The 17450-nt window shown below is 37.9% G+C and overlaps 1 protein-coding gene across 1 annotated transcript in view; it reads right to left on the reverse strand.

Annotated features, from left to right (window-relative positions):
- The window catches only part of macc1 (MET transcriptional regulator MACC1), a 33704-nt gene extending 17710 nt beyond the window's left edge, over positions 1–15994 (reverse strand). Inside the window, exon 1 of the mRNA XM_002933299.5 lies at positions 15848–15994. The gene's annotated coding sequence lies outside the window, so the exon portion shown is untranslated. The remainder of the gene's footprint in view (positions 1–15847) is intronic.
- Positions 15995–17450: the final 1456 nt, after the last annotated feature.

Genomic DNA, 17450 nt, shown 5'->3' on the forward strand with positions numbered 1-17450 from the left:
TACATCATTAGATGTGGGATAAACCTAGTAAAGAGTACATTCACCCCAGAAAGTCATATATTTTTGGAAAGTACACATTCCCCCGAATCTAAAATGGGTACCCATGTCTTTCTACTCCACAGTACCAAGCCATAAAGCTTTCCTAAAGTTGGCAATTTTGATAAAATTTCCAAAAATCCACTCAAAGCTTCCAGTTTTCAGCATCTTATCTCCCACATAGCATTAGGTACCAAGATAAAACACCCTAAATATGAACGCCAGGGGCCCACTGAACAGTTTGAGGCCCAATATGTATAGGTTTACCTAAGTATGTGGCATGTAGGGGACCCAATGAGAACATACCCCCATATGATCTATCATTTCTGTCATTTCAGCTTCTGCAAAATCAACACATTTACATCATTATATGTGGGATAAAGCTAGTAAAAAGTACATTCACCCCAGAAAATCATATATTTTTGGAAAGTACACATTCCCCCAAATCTAAAATGGGTACCCATGTCTTTCTACTCCAAAGTACCAAGCCATAAAGCTTTCCTAAGTTTGACGATTTTTATGGCATTTCCAAAAATCACCTCAAAACTTCCACTATACAGCATCTTATTTTCTACAGGTCATTAGATACCAAGATAAAACACCCTAAATATGAACCCCAGTGGTCTACTGAACAGTTTGATGCCCAATATGTATAGGTTTACCTAAGAATGTGGCATGTAGGGGCCCCAATGTGAACATATACCCATATGTACTGTCATTTCTGTCATTTCAGCTTCTGCAAAATCAACATTTACATCATTACATGCGGGATAAAGCTAGTAAAAAGTACATTCACCCCAGAAAGCCATATATTTTTGGAAAGTACACATTCCCCCGAATCTAAAATGGGTACCCATGTCTTTCTACTCCACAGTACCAAGCCATAAAGCTTTCCTAAGTTTGACGATTTTTATGGCATTTCTAAAAATCACCTCAAAACTTCCACTATGCAGCATCTTATTTTCTACAGGTTATTAGGTACAAAGACAAAACACCCTAAATATGAACCCCAGAGGCCTACTGAACAGTTTGATGCCCAATATGTATAGGTTTACCTAAGTATGTGGCATGTAGGGGCCCCAATGTGAACATATACCAATATGTACTGTAATTTCTGTCATTTCAGCTTCTGCAAAATCAACATTTACATCATTACATGTGGGATAAAGCTAGTAAAAATTACATTCACCCCAGAAAGTCATATATTTTTGGAAAGTACGCATTCCCCCGAATCTAAAATGGGTACCCATGTCTTTCTATTCCACAGTACCAAGCCATAAAGCTTTCCTAAGTTTGACGATTTTTATGGCATTTCCAAAAATCACCTCAAAACTTCCACTATGCAGCATCTTATTTTCTACAGGTTATTAGGTACAAAGACAAAACACCCTAAATATGAACCCCAGAGGCCTACTGAACAGTTTGATGCCCAATATGTATAGGTTTACCTAAGTATGTGGCATGTAGGGGCCCCAATGTGAACATATACCCATATGTACTGTAATTTCTGTCATTTCAGCTTCTGCAAAATCAACATTTACATCATTATATGTGGGATAAAGCTAGTAAAAAGTACATTCACCCCAGAAAGCCATATATTTTTGGAAAGTACACATTCCCCCGAATCTAAAATGGGTACCCATGTCTTTCTACTCCAAAGTACCAAGCCGCAAAGCTTTCCTAAAGTTGGCAATTTTGATAACATTTCCAAAAATCCACTCAAAGCTTCCAGTTTCCAGCACCTTATTTCCCACATAGAATTAGGTACCAAGATAAAACACCCTAAATATGAAAGCCAGGGGCCTACTGAAGAGTTTGAGGCCCAATATGTATAGGTTTACCTAAGTATGTGGCATGTAGGGGCCCCAATGAGAACATATCCCCATATGATCTATCATTTCTGTCATTTCAGCTTCTGCAAAATCAATACATTTACATCATTATATGTGGGATAATGCTAGTAAAAAGTACATTCACTCCAGAAAGTCATATATTTTTGGAAAGTACACATCCCCCCGAATCTAAAATGGGTACCCATGTCTTTCTACTCCAAAGTACCAAGCCATAAAGCTTTCCTAAGTTTGATGATTTTTATGGCATTTCCAAAAATCACCTCAAAACGTCCACTATACAGCATCTTATTTTCTACAGGTCATTAGGTACCAAAATAAAACACCCTAAATATGAACCCCAGAGGTCTACTGAACAGTTTGATGCCCACTGTACATAGGTTTATCAAAGCACATGGCACTTAGAGACCCCCAAATATACCTTGTGTACACTAATTTCATGGCTTATCTTTACCTAATTCATAAACACATGGCAGTTTTATTAGGGGTGGAAGCTGCAGAAATGTAGGGTGACCCCTAAAAACCCTATATTTTTGGAAAGTACACATTCTGACAAATCCAACAAGGGAAAAGAGTCCTTTCTACACCAAAGTACCAATCTTCAAAGCTTTCCTAAAGCTAGTGGTTTTTATGACATTTCAGAAAATCACATAAAAATATTGCAGTTTGCCACATTTATCTCACACAATTTCTTGCATACAATGGCAAATCACCCCAAATAGGAACACCTAAGGTCTACTGAACAGTTTGATGCCCAATATGCATAGATATACCAAAGTCTGCGGTATGTACTGACCCCAAAATTAAAATAGCGCATAAGGATTTCTCGCCTGCCAGCTCAGTTTTTGCACACAGAGCCCCCTGACAGCCTATTATATGCAGTAAGACCCCCAAACTACACAGGGACCCCCAGAAAACCATATATTTTTGGAAAGTACACATTCTGACAAATCCAACAAGGGTAAAGAGTCCTTTCTACACCAAAGTACCCATCTGCAAAACTTTCCTAAAGTTAGTGGTTTTTATGTCATTTGAGAAAATCGCATAAAATGTTGCAGTTTGCCGCATTTATCTCGCACAATTTCTTGCGTACAAAGGCAACACACCCCAAATAGGAACACCAGAGGCCTACTGAACAGTTTGATGCCCAATATGCATAGATATACCAAAGTCTGCGGTATGTACTGACCCCAAAATGAAAATAGCGCATAAGGATTTCTCGCCTGCCAGCTCAGTTTTTGCACACAGAGCCCCCTGACAACCTATTATATGCAGTAAGACCCCCAAACTACACAGGGACCCCCAGAAAACCATATATTTTTGGAAAGTACACATTCTGACAAATCCAACAAGGGTAAAGAGTCCTTTCTACACCAAAGTACCCATCTGCAAAACTTTCCTAAAGTTAGTGGTTTTTATGACATTTGAGAAAATCGCATAAAATGTTGCAGTTTGCCGCATTTATCTCGCACAATTTCTTGCGTACAAAGGCAACACACCCCAAATAGAAACACCAGAGGCCTACTGAACAGTTTGATGCCCAATATGCATAGATATACCAAAGTCTGCGGTATGTACTGACCCCAAAATGAAAATAGCGCATAAGGATTTCTCGCCTGCCAGCTTAGTTTTTGCACACAGAGCCCCCTGACAGCCTATTATATGCAGTAAGACCCCCAAACTACACAGGGACCCCCAGAAAACCATATATTTTTGGAAAGTACACATTCTGACAAATCCAACAAGGGTAAAGAGTCCTTTCTACACCAAATTACCAATCTGCAAAGCTTTCCTAAAGTTAGTGGTTTTTATGACATTTGAGAAAATCGCATAAAAATGTTGCAGTTTGCCGCATTTTTCTCACACAATTTCTTGCGTACAAAGGCAACACACCCCAAATAGGAACACCAGAGGCCTACTGAACAGTTTGATGCCCAATATGCATAGATATATCAAAGTCTGCGGTATGTACTGACCCCAAAATGAAAATAGCGCATAAGGATTTCTCGCCTGTCAGCTCAGTTTTTGCACACAGAGCCCCCTGACAGCGTATTATGTGTAACACCCCCAAACTACACAGGGACCCCCAGAAACCCATATATTTTTGGAAAGTACACATTCTGAGGAATTCAAAATAAGTAAAGTTATTTTTCTACACCAAAGTACCGCATGGCAAAGCTACGCTAAAAACAGATTAGGAACACTTCTAGAGGGATAAAAATGCAACAAAACCACAAAAATTGTGTAAATCGATGACACAACAAAATAAGTCACATGACAGTGTAATTAGTGGTTAGAATAATAGATCCAATAGTCAGGCTGTCAAAATAAAATTTTTAGGGAAAAAAACTAAAGACAAAGGGGTAAAAAAAAAGTAAAAAAAAAAAAAAATTTGTATACACAAAAAATTGTGTATACATGTGTGCACACATCTAAAATTTATCTGATAGTGTGTAAGTGTGTATATAAGTGTGCTAAAGTGTGCTAGAGTGTGCAAAATTGGACAAAAAAAAAAAAAAAAAGTATGCTAAATTGTGTGTAGATGTGTGTGTAAATGTGTGTAAATGCCTGTAAATGTGTGTAAGTGTGTGTATAAGGTAAATAAAGAGCACTTACCAGCAGAAGGTCTCAGGGATCACAGGCAGGCAGTCCCCTCTGCAGTCCTCGCAGCACAGGAAGTGCGGGGGCGGAGCTAGCAGGAGCAGAGAGCAGAGGCACAGACAGTACAAGCAGCAGACAGCGTGCGATCGGTCTGCTGCTTGTAGCTAGGTCCAGCGATGCGATCGCATCGCTGGACCAACTTGCCAGCCCCCTTGGCTCCTTGCCGAGGGGGTTGGGGGCACAGCTGACTCTCTGCACCGGTGGCTTTTGCCGCCGGTGCAGAGAGAATTACACTAGTACCAAAAACGTAGGTACTACGTCGGTGGCATACAACTGCTTTTTTTAAAACGACGTAGTACCTACGTCTTTGGCAGGGAAAGGGTTAAGAGGTGACATGATAACTATGTATAAATATATAAGGGGATCATATAATAACCTTTCTAATGTTTTATTTACCAGTAGGTCCTTCCAACGGACACGAGGGCACCCACTCCGTTTAGAAGAAGGGAGGTTCCATTTAAATATTCGGAAAGGATTTTTTACAGTGAGAGCTGTGAGGTTCTGGAATTCCCTCCCCGAATCAGTCGTGCTGGCTGATACATTATATAGCTTTAAGAAGGGGCTGGATGGATTCTTAACAAGTGAGGAAATACAGGGTTATGGGAGATAGCTCTCAGTACAAGTTGATCCAGGGATTGGTCCGATTGCCATCTTGGAGTCAGGAAGGAATTTTTTCCCCTCTGCGGCAAATTAGAGAGGCTTCAGATGGGGTTTTTTGCCTTCCTCTGGATCAACTAGAAGTTAGGCAGGTTATATATAGGCATTATGGTTGAACTTGATGGACGTATGTCTTTTTTCAACCCAATTTACTATGTATATATATTCTAAATGTATTTGAATGGTACCCAAATGGCACACTGTTTAGGACTTGGGGTACCTCCACTCTGCAAAACCTGCACGGGTTACATGTGACTCTTTCCCTCGCTGTACTTGTAGAGAAAGTGTTAACCACACTATTTACACATATAATTTGAACATTCAAATAACTTGGCCCTAGTATGAACATCGATCATTTCATAAATGCTCACACTTTCATCCCTTTGATGGTACTTTTTGTGAATCTCAGCTGTGGTGTCCACATCACCTCCTTAGGTCGCACACAGATCTAGGTGAAGTCCCTTACTCCAGGATTCTCCTATTCCTAAGCCTAACTGTGTAAATCACTATACTGGTGGGCGACACTACAGGATACTATCCTTTCTGGTCTCCTCATTGGAGCCTCTGGCTGCTCTACCAACTACCCAGATCCTGCCTCTCACTCCTAGAGCAAGTTATTACAAAACTTTCTAGCACTCATCTCACATACTGAGGCCTACCCACTGCCACAACAAACAGGGTTTAGATTCAGTGTTGGATTCTAAGACCTTCTCCACTGCTTCCGTCCAATTAATTTATTCATAGTCCCACATAAAGTCTTTAAAGTCCAAGCAATCCTAAATAAGTGCAAAAATGTCCATAGGGTGTCCATAGGTTCTCGCAAACAGGACCCAGAAAGCAAAAACACTTGACCCTGGCATTGCAAAAGCCTGCCTGAGGGCCTCAGGCCCTACAGCACATCACTTTCTCCAGCAAGTGGGGAACAAAAGAGGCAGAACATGTGGTGACTTTACTTTTAAAAGGGATCCTGACACCCCTGGCCAATTACTGAACATCCAGAAAAATACTCCAAATCCCTCCCTCCTACACAACATAAGTTGTGTAAGTTTTTTTTTATTATTTTACAGAGAACACAGAGATCTGCAACAGAGATGGTACTATAAAATTACATTTGGAGAATATAGTGGTATGGACACATGTTGAATTGAAGTTTAGATCCCACAATAAAATATTAGGGTACAAAAAGCTAAATGCAGAATACAGAATGAATAGGCATTTAATGACAGCCGGAAGGCATATAGGAATCATTTAAGAAGATTTCATAGTAAGGAAGCTACAGCATGTAGAAAAATGATGGAAACAGCAAGACAAATAACAGTTCATATTTCAGGGAAGTGTTATATTATATGTCCACAGTACAGGCCAATGTTATGGAACCTTGAATACTGTATTTCTTTCAGATGTCTTGGCTGAAAAAATACATAAATAAAACAGAAACAGTTCACTAGAGGGCAATTTACATTGGGCATTATCAAAATAACAAAACATAAGCAAAAGTTCAACAATTAACATACTTTGTTTAGAACAGAACAGTTACAGATTTGATAGAATAGTAATATTTATGTGTATTAAAAGAATTGTTAGAGTTTAGGATGGAAGCAATTTGCTGAAGCAGAAGATGGTTACAACTAGGGAATAAAATATGATCCTTTAGGGCAGAAAACTCAAAGGAGTAACATAAGGAAGAACTTGGTTCCAGGATATCGCATAGGTACACAGAATAACCATGGAACTAACTAACACAGGACAGGCATTTAAACATAGTTATATTTACATTTCAGGCACTTACACAAAAGCAAACAAGTAAGCATTTAATGAATGAACTGGATGGATTAGGTTGTTTTTTTGCCATAAACAACCCTGAAATAATATGTGAAAGCATTTCTATAAAAAGCAGCTTCTATGAGAGATTACTGAAAAATAAGAAGATATGCATCAAAGCACTCAAAAGGAACAGAGAGAGAGACAGCCAAACAAGTCAAGGGACTATTACTTATCTTCTACTATCCTAAGCACAAAGACCTGTAATTTGTATTCTGCCCTTGTAAAATATATTTCAAACCAAACAAGATTACCACAAACTAGCTCTAAAGATCATAGAACACCTTTACGAATTTTTCAATAGGGTTACATTATTTCCTACACATTGCATAGTAGTGGGTGTATAAATCTATATAGAGCAAGTTGTAATGCAGGGGTGGCCAATACGTTGATCGCGGTCCCTCAGTCGATCCCCCGTGGATTTCTGGTGGACCGCGATCAAGCCGGGGATGCAGAAGTCCTGCATGAATGCGTACGTCGATCGTGACCGCAAAGAGTGTGGCCACTCCTGTTGTAATGGTTGCGAAAGTTTAGAGGTAAAATTAATGTGTGTTGTATGTGTTTCCATACACTTACTTTTTTAGTGTTAAATGGTCCCTTCTGAACAAAAACACTTTCAGTTATTATCCCAGCAAATGTGGCCTCATAATGGCAACGTTGCAACTCCTTTGGGAACTCTACCCAGAAAAGTGCAAGTTAGCTATATGCTGCACGACCAAGCAACAAGCATTCATGCATCAGTAAACAACTTGTGTTTATAGGTGTGTGTTGTTTTAGTAAAATAAAACTGTAGTCTATGAAGGAGCAGCACTATTAGAAATAATATTTTTGTGGCTCACTTGATATATTAGACAAAGTTGAGAGCATTCTACCAGATTACAAGCAGTAACTATGGTATAGTAATTACATAAAAATCTCAGTGCCCGCATAGAAGGTGCCAAAACCACTATAATAGTGCAGTTGTGGGATTAGGAAACTTTTATGTACGCAATAAATAAACAAAATAGCCAACAGTAATAAATGCAGAGGAATAAGAAACCAACAGAGCTTATGATATATTACTGCCAATGTATTTAACAGTGCATATCTTTGTTTTCCAGTTATTTTATTTCATTTTAAGACACCCTTTTCTTGGTGTTACTTATAGAATTAATTTTTTTGAGTAGTCATATTTACTAATAAATTTGCTTTTGGGGGATGTTTCTGAATTAAATAACAACATAATCAACTATGGAACACTGTTCTAAAATGTTTTCCCCAACTGCTGTCTTCCCCACAATTCTGATTCTGTTTTTAATTAAAAATGTTGTGCCTCCCCAAACTTCTAATTCTTTTGCTTCCATTTGCGTAGCGGTATTTATCATCAGGAATATTTTATGGTCAGATGGTAGCCTCCCCAAAAAAATATTCCAGGTTAGTAAAAACCATGGGACCAGCAGGTTTACCCATGGGTCAGGTAGGCATGTCTGACAACATTTGTGGGTCAGGGGCAGCGTTGGGCTGAGCTCTTCCTTTCGCCCTACCCACCTGCGACCTTACTGTGCCCACTGCCATCTCCGGCAGATTTTATTTGTAGGCACGCACCTGCACCTTGTAAAAATGTTTAGGAAATTAAATAAGCCAATTTGATTCTGTATTGCCATTTGTTGTAGTTGGAAGACTTTTCTAAGAAGTCTTCATGAGTAAGCCATCAATTAGTCTTCAGTCAATAGAATGAGACAGCTAGTATCAGAAAAAGTACTGTACTTTGTATGCCTTGAATCAGTCAAGGATTGTGGGGAAGATTTCTTTATCACAAAAATCTGTCTTACTTAGTCAGGAGCAACTGCATAGTTTATCAAGGTTGTATAGAGTGAAGGTGACCCCCGCACCTTCTCATCAATGTTCCCTACAAAGACAAAAAACATCTCCTAACAGGCTTGCCTCCCAATCACCATTCAGCCCATGAACAACTGCCCTGAGCCACTCCTATTTCGTTCACCTATTCCTAGCAGTCAGAGCTGCCTTCAGGCTCTTGTAATAGGTAAAAGCTAATGTATCCCTCTGTCTCCAGCCAGCACCTCCCTCCATTGTTCAAGCTAGACTGCCCTCAGGCAACTTTCATTTGCGCAATATTTTACAAAAATAAAACACAGTCTTAGCCTGCAATAAACGCCTTACTGACTAATGTCAAAGTGCTAGTAAGGCCGGCTGTAATTGTGGCTTAATTCTGCTTGACTGATTCTCCCTATTTTTTCTAAAATATTATGAAACCTCCTTTGCATACCTGCCCTCTGACTTTTCGTGCTTTTGTGCTACTTGTAATCAGTTCCTTATTCCAGAGTTTAGACCCGGGGTTACTGAGGTCACTAATGTAGGACCTACATTGCAGAAGCAGAGTACCCACAGAAGTCAATCAGGTTTTTAATTAACATTATTAACATAAATGTCTAATCACAACTTACTGCTTATTGGTAGCTATTGATAGCTGCACTGGTGCAGTTTTACTAAGCCAACTCCGTGCAAATTCAGTTCTCTACATTTGCAGTTGATAACATGAAAGACCATGCAACTTCCAGCTCAATCCTGTTTGTTCTTCGTACTCTTTGAATTTGGGAACAAGCATTTGTCACAAACACGCAACGTGTGATTTTTTTTAAACTTTTGCTTTTTAAGTTATGAAGTGATAATGACCAGTCTTGTAAAGCCCATTGAGATATGTCAGGTTCCCACTATGAATAAAAATCAATACAACATCTTCAAGATACAAAAAAGGAGCCAGGATAGGACTGTGGATACTTTAGTGCAAAGTCAGTAAGCTTTTGACAGTGCCAAAATGGTATTCAGAGTGCTTCCTTTATGTTTATTCTGCTCTGCTGTATCTTATTCCCACACAGGGTTTTGCTGTCGGGGTTAGTAAATTTGATCTTCCTTTTTAAAGGTTTCTGTTCTCCCTTCAGCCCTTAAATTGTATTACTCAGTAGCCGACTGCTTAAATGTGACTTTCATTTATCTTCCCACAAAGCAAGGTCTTTAATGTTCAAAAATCCTCCCTTGAGAGGATCTAAAAAAATGAATGTGTACGTATTTGTGGTACATTTGTATAAAGCTGTCAGTTTTTCAACAAAATGAAAAAGTTCTCTCCTTCCACATAACAATGGCACCGCATGGAACCCTCTTGAGTCATAGACCACAACACTGTGTATAATGGCTCACAAGGAAAAGTAAAGCTATTTTGAGTGTCTTCGGCCTTTCACTGTAATATTAGTCTATTTCTTTTATAATTTAAATGCTTTTATAAAACACAGGTGTTAGAAACATTGTACAATATAATGCATAAGATTACTGCTGCTAAAAATACTTCCCCCCACCCCAGTCTGCTGTTCTGCAAGGTTGTTTTGTAGGAAGATTCCACTGTAACACACAGTTGAAAAATTAAAAGGAGACAGAAAATTATTGTTAAATACAAGCAATGTGATCAACATATGCATTTTAATAAATGCTGGAGATGGCAACTTTTTTACTTCCCCTTAACAGTACAGTGTATACTGATTATTCGATACTTTTTGACTCATTAAAGGGCAGCTAAAGACCCAACAGAATGCTTCTGTTTGTTCTAAATGATGTGGTTGTTGTACCGCATCCAACAAAGATCTGCCCTGAGGAGCATGTAATACAAATCATCATGCACTGATCAGAGGGATTGCAATTTTGGTCTTATATAAAAATACATTTTCATAGCTGGGGTAAGTAAGCGAGCTAACCAAATATATAGCCATTGTGAAAAGGTGTAAAGATCAAATAACAAGTGACCAAGACCTGATCCATAATGTATCCATGGAAATCAGTGAGGGCGTAGAGTTCTACAATAAGAAACACTAAGGGGCAGATTTACTAAAACTCTAACTTTCCGTCATTTACTAAAAAATATGAAATGAAAAAGTCTGCGAGAAAAAGTCGCAGAAAATTGTGAAAATTCAGAATTTTTTTTATTTGTTGTATGAAAACTGCAACTTTTACGAATTGTCGCATTGTCAAAAATCCAAAACCTCTAAAATTTTGAAGCAAAAGAAAGATCCTCCATGTAAGGGACTGCTATTGAATTCTACATGATCTAGACATATAGTAAATCTTGGAAAGATTGTGGCTTTTTTCTTCTGTGACTTTTAGCACTAAAAATCTGAATCAAAAAGAAAAAATCCAGTGGTTAGTAAGTAGCCCCCTAAAGGGCCGATCTATCAGAAGATTTGAGAAAAAAACACAGCGAATATTCTTAACAGCCATACATAGTCTGTATTTAATGAAGAAAAGATCTTTGAAAGTCACCAAAAAAACACTCTACAAGGTTCAATTAAAGTCAATTAGAATTGTCAGACAATGAAGAGATTCCCATCCCGTTTTTATTAGTACTTTTTACTTTCATTTTAACTTTTACACACTATACTTATGTCATTTTATTTAAAAAAGTGCTGTGGTGGCAGTTTGAGTACCAAAATGTTGAGATGGCAACAGCTTATGGTATTCCTAATGTCTGGCTTCTTTTCCCTTTTTGATTGTAACCTCTAGTTAGCTGGGCCCTCCCTACTTTATTGTTTCTTAAAGGGACAGTATACACCTCTTTTCTTTTTTTAGCTGAATAAATAGGGTTTGTGCCTAACATACTTTTAAAAAATAGGGAAACATGTATTTACATTAAAACAAAAGGCAAAATATAACACTGCTGGTATGCCTTGTGTGAGTATTCACTTGCTCTAGAAAGTCTGTGGGAGACAATGGCGCTATTTAGATAATATTTCCTGTGCTGATGGGAGGTTAATGATTCCATATGTGTAGGCCAAGCAGGTCATTTGGTCACACACTAGCCACACTGGTTAAGGTGCAAAGATTAAAGGTGAGTCTGTAGGGGTCTATACTAGTGATATACAAGTAGTTTAATTGGGAGAAGAAGTTTCCAACTGTGAGGGAAAGATCAAGTAGGTGGTTTAGGTCTTTAATTATGGAGACAGAAGGATCCAGGTAATATATAAGGCCTCACACAGGACAAGATTATAGTGAGATAGCAGATGAGTCTGTCTGTATTTCAGTTAGAATAATTTAATTAAAAAGGTTCCACTCCATACTATTGATACCCACACAGGTGCAAAGACAAATGTAGGAATAAACACATTAGGGAAAGATAAATGTGTAAATTCTCCCATATTTCCTAAAATAATAAATATGAAATAGCATTGTCTAGGGAGTTATTTTTGCATATAATATACAAAGACAAAAGTTTGTGCAAATGCTAACTTAAAAAATAGACCCAATCATTCAGATTATTAAGTATCATTTTATGTTAAATTGACTGGGTTAAGCAGCCGAATTTACACACAAGGGATATATCATACAAGAAGCCTATTATCCAGAAAGCTCCACAATTGAGTATTTTCTTAAAGAAAATCTTTTTTCACCGATTTGCTTTAATTTATTTCCAATAAGACCCTATACTTTATATACTCTAAGGTGGCATAAACCCTTGATGTTTGCAAAACCATCCTACTGGGGTTCCAGATCCCAGGAATTACAGGTTACAAATCTTATTCCTGGAGCCCATTGACCCTAGTAAAAGGAAGGGAAGAAGGGCATGACTATGCTAGGAAGACAACCCCCTTCCTTCCCCCAGGCAGATCCCAGTTGGCTAGATGTTCTCAGGGCAGGGGATTAAAGCAGGACCCCCCGATAGTCACAGTGTGGGGTCGACTTTGAGCCCCAGAGGTAATTAAAAAAGGTGCAGATGGTAAGGCTAGTAGGTAACTGGGTAGGCCCAGGGTCCTTGGGGAGATGGATAATGCTAGAATAGGATTTGGACAAGAGACAGGACACAGGCTCCGGGCCTGTACTTAGATTCCGTCCTCTTTGGAGGATAAAGGTCATTTTACTGCTGTTTAATGTTTGGATTTACAAACGGTTTAATACAACAAGTTTGGTTGTTTATATATATATATATTTGCTGATTTATGTTAAATAATTTGTCAATAAACAACTGTGGCCTTCTCTCCTTTCTTAAGTTTTTCCGTTATTATTGTGGGAACAGGGGGGAGGGTATGGGGGTACAACAGGCTCGATGCTACATTAGTCATGTGCAGTGTTTTACTTAAATGTACAAAAATGCAGCATTACATGAAGTTATAATAAGTGCATGCTTCATTAATACACATATAGTATCTCTTATCTGTAAACCCATTATCAAGAAAGCTCTGAATTATGGGAAGGCCATCTACTATAGTCTATTTTAAATTATGCAAAATGCAAATGATTCTAATTTTAAAATGTCCTTTTTCTCTGTAATAATAAAACAGTAGCTTGTACTTGACGGTAACTAAGCTGCATGAATCCATATTGGTGGCAAAACAATCCTATTGGGTTTATTTCATGTTTAAATGATTCCTAAGGTACGGAGATCCAAATTACAGAAATATACATTGTCTGGAAAACCCCAGGTCCCAAGCATTCTGGATAACAGATCCCAACCTTGTACTATGAAAACCACTTCATGGGGAAAAATGTCTCATGGTTTTTTTTTTGTCTGTGTTGATAAAATGTTTATTCTTGCTATTATTCTAATGCTTTTCTAATTCTTTATTTTAGGTTTTGTTGCTCAACCAATTCAGCAGCTCAGAGTTCTGTTCCAGTGGAAGCCTATGGGTAACTTGCACAAATCACAGAGACAAATTTCTAAGGACCCAAATTCAGACAACAAAACAATGGACACTTGGAGGCAGGTACATGAAAATCACAAAATAAATATGAAGGACTGTTACATTTATATCATTTTCTGTATGTTGAAAAAAATCACAAATGGGTTTTTCATGAACACTTAGGGGCCCATTTACTTACTCACGAACCGGCCGAATGCATCCGATTGCGATTTTTTCGGAAAATTATCGCAACTTTTTCGTTGCCATCCGAATGTTGCACAAAATCTGGCGATTTTTTCGTAGCGTTAAAACTTGCGCGAAAAGTCGCGCCTTTTTCGTAGCTATTCCGAAAGTTGCGCAAAATGTTGCGATTTTTTTCGTAGCGTTCGGATTCATTCAAGCTTCAGTATCGTGACTTTTCTTGGGCCAGGTTGGAGCTGCAGAGTGCCATTGAGTCCTATGGGAGACTTTTCTTGGGCCAGGTTGGAGCTGCAGGGTGCCATTGAGTCCTATGGGAGGCTTCCAAAATCATGCTAAGTCTGAAAGTTTCGGCCGCCGCTTACGAGCGCTCAATACGAAAAAGTCGCGACAAGATACGAGTGAATCGTAAGGCGCCGAAAAAATCGCAAAAAATACGAAAAAGACGCAAAATGTTCGTTTTCCAATTGGAATTTTTCCAATTCGGATTCGAATTCGGTAAATAACGCTTATCGCATGCTTTTTTGCATTAAAAAATTTAGCATTTTGCATTTTTTTTTTTTAGTAAGGCTTCCTCAGTGCAGTGTACAAAGGTTCAAGGCTCTCAGAAATAAGCCATTCTTTTGACCATTTTGAGGCTTGTATGTGTGATGATAAAGGGCCGATATTCACAGAATACGAATAATTTATTTTCCCTTGAAAACAAAGCCTAATATGTGTAAGTTCAGAAAAAGACCTTTTTTATTTTACTGCTAGAAAAGTTATCTGTACATTTCCCAGTACATCATAAGTCATAAGTTCCTATTTCCTTGCTGGCAAACAGCACTGTCTTGCTTTATGGTAGAGATTCTGAATAAAAGACAGTGTCAAATGCCTTTTCTTTGATAACACGTGAACATGGCTATGACTCAAGGGCACGTAGACCAAAAAATGCCACAAAACTTCTTCCAGGCACCCATTCCATTGAGAAACACTTATAATTTCAGAAATCACTCAAAGTAACATTCTGGGTCTGGAAGCCACCTATACTGGAGGTTTCTTATTTTCCTTATTCAAAGGAATGGGAGCCACCTAAGGCAGTATTTGGCACTTTTCAGCAAGTGTTGGCTGAATACCTTTAACATAATAATACATGCTACATAAAAGCCTCAGCTGTTATCCTAGTATTTCCCTTATAATCACAATAAGATGATGAAATATGGTAATAATATAATAATAAAATATGTAAGCAGTAACTCCTGTGCTCCTGTAATTACACTCAAACAAATATGCATTAAATACTGCAATACAGATAACATAACCAAATGTCAAACATTTATCAAACTCTGAGGGCAGAACCATCAGTCAGCTATAATCAGAATAGTACAGGTATAGAATCCGTTATCCAGAAACCTATTATCCAGAAAGTGACAAATTACGGAAAGGCCGTCTCCCATGGACAATCAAATAATTCAAGTTTTAAAAAATGATTTCCTTTTTCTTTATAATAATGATAAAACAGTACCTTGTACTCAATCCCAACTAAGATATAATTAATCCTTATTGGAGATAAAACAGACCTATTGAGTGTATGTAATGTTTACTGTAAATGATTTTTAAGTATCCTTAAGGTATAGAGATTCAAATTACAGAAAGACCCCTCATAGGGGAAAACTCCAAAACCCCAAGCATTGTGGCTAACAGGTCCCATACTTGTAACTATACTCCCAGCTTTTGTTCTAAATTGCACTTTTTGTATTAAATATAAGTATAAAATCATGAACATTTTAGAAAGTATGATTTTGACTGAATCCAAAGGAAAACCTTTTAGTATCGTTTAGTAATACGCGCTGGGCCAACCCTTGAGAATTCATAAAAAGACCCTTTTACATTTATCTAACGAATTAGTAGGTTGAAGGACATTCCACTAGTGAGAAAGAAGATCTTTCCATTCAAATTTGATGAAAGAAAAATGCTAGAAAAGCTTACGTTTTGGGCAAAACAGCTTCAGGTCAGGTGCAGGTGTCTCTGCATTTCTTTTGCACGCTGTCTTACTCTCTGTTGTTTACCTAATACAGCGAAAAGTCTGCTGTGGGTAATGATTACCTTGCTAAGCAAGACTGAACAAACTCAGACACACCTTACTCCCTTAGCCCTTCCTTGTGCCTTGACATACCAATGTGCAGTGTTTCCTGGGAGTTGAAGTCCTTTAGTGCTGAACAATAAACTGACTGCAGGCTAAAAGTACTCACTACCCAGGATCCTGTGCATGGCACCTGAGATTACACCTGAAACCAAAGGACAAGTTTCGGTTGAAGGAGGTGCCGGGAAGTTAATCAAGTCATAGCTGTGTGTCACGTTTTATAGTGCATAAAGGAGAAGGATTTAGAAGGTTTTGATTGTTGTAAATGACACACAAAATATGAATTTATGGACACTCTTTTTAAAAGCAAATTTTACAAATCAGCGACTCAACCGACTTACTATTTGTTGCTACTTATTATCAAAATCATTATATAAAAAAAGAGGCAAGCAGTGAACATAGTACACTTAAATATAGAAAACAAAAACTAAGCGATGTTACTGGCATAAGCATATACGCATGTTACAGAGGTGGAAAGATATTAAATTCATGCTCTTTTATTATATTCCCCACTAGTTATCAAAAATGAAGAACTTTAGGTTTTTTTGCCTGAATATTATGTTTTCCAAGTGTTATTACATGTCTCTCAAATAAAAAATTTAGAGAGTTTTTCCCAGTTTTGCAAATTTTTCGGGGAAGTGAAATGGGACTCGCTCGTCACTACCCAGCACCTCTTAATTTTCACTCATTCAGCACTTATGTTTGTAGCATAGGCGCCATCTGCAACTTGCACCAGAATGATGCACAAGTTTGGGCGAGAGTGATGTCTACGTGCCTTCCTCAGCCTGCTCGGCATCAATGCAGCACTGCAAAAAGCAGGCAGTGCTGTATTTACTGGGAAATCTTAGGTCCAGACCTGGACCTGTGGGCACTCCTGGCCGGAACACGTGAAAAACATCATGACGTGCCACTGTTTTTGGTACTTTGCATTCTGACCCTGAATTTGTAAATAAGCCCTTAGTATGTATTGTATTGTTCCATTTAAAAATTTTCATTTTTTTTTTTGCATATTTTAGGGGTTTCGCATTCTTTTTTCAAAAACGATTTACCTGCCTAAACCAGGCACAAATGATTATAGTGTAGGAACTTGTTTTTGTAATTGATATTTACTAATAAACTTTTGAATTCTAAAATCTGTTATTCTCTATTGAAATGTTTGAAAATTTTTAGAAAGTTTTGTAATTACATTTTTTTCTCAAAATTGAACTGGGTTATTTCAGCTTATTCTGTTGGTAATTATTACTTGCATCTCGGTCAATAATGCCTTTTTTAAAGGGATACTGTTGTGAGAATGCAAAAGTGCAGATATATTAATTTTTGTGTTCGTTTTGCTGGGATTCACATAAATTGCTGAATTTGTTTTGCAATTGCTTTTTTTCCACCACAATCAAGTTTTTTTGAGAGAATTAAAAAAACAAGATCACAGAAAAACTCAAAAATCTTGTTTGT

The sequence above is a fragment of the Xenopus tropicalis genome, chromosome 6, assembly GCF_000004195.4.
Source record: "Xenopus tropicalis strain Nigerian chromosome 6, UCB_Xtro_10.0, whole genome shotgun sequence".
Taxonomy (NCBI): Eukaryota; Metazoa; Chordata; class Amphibia; order Anura; family Pipidae; genus Xenopus; species Xenopus tropicalis.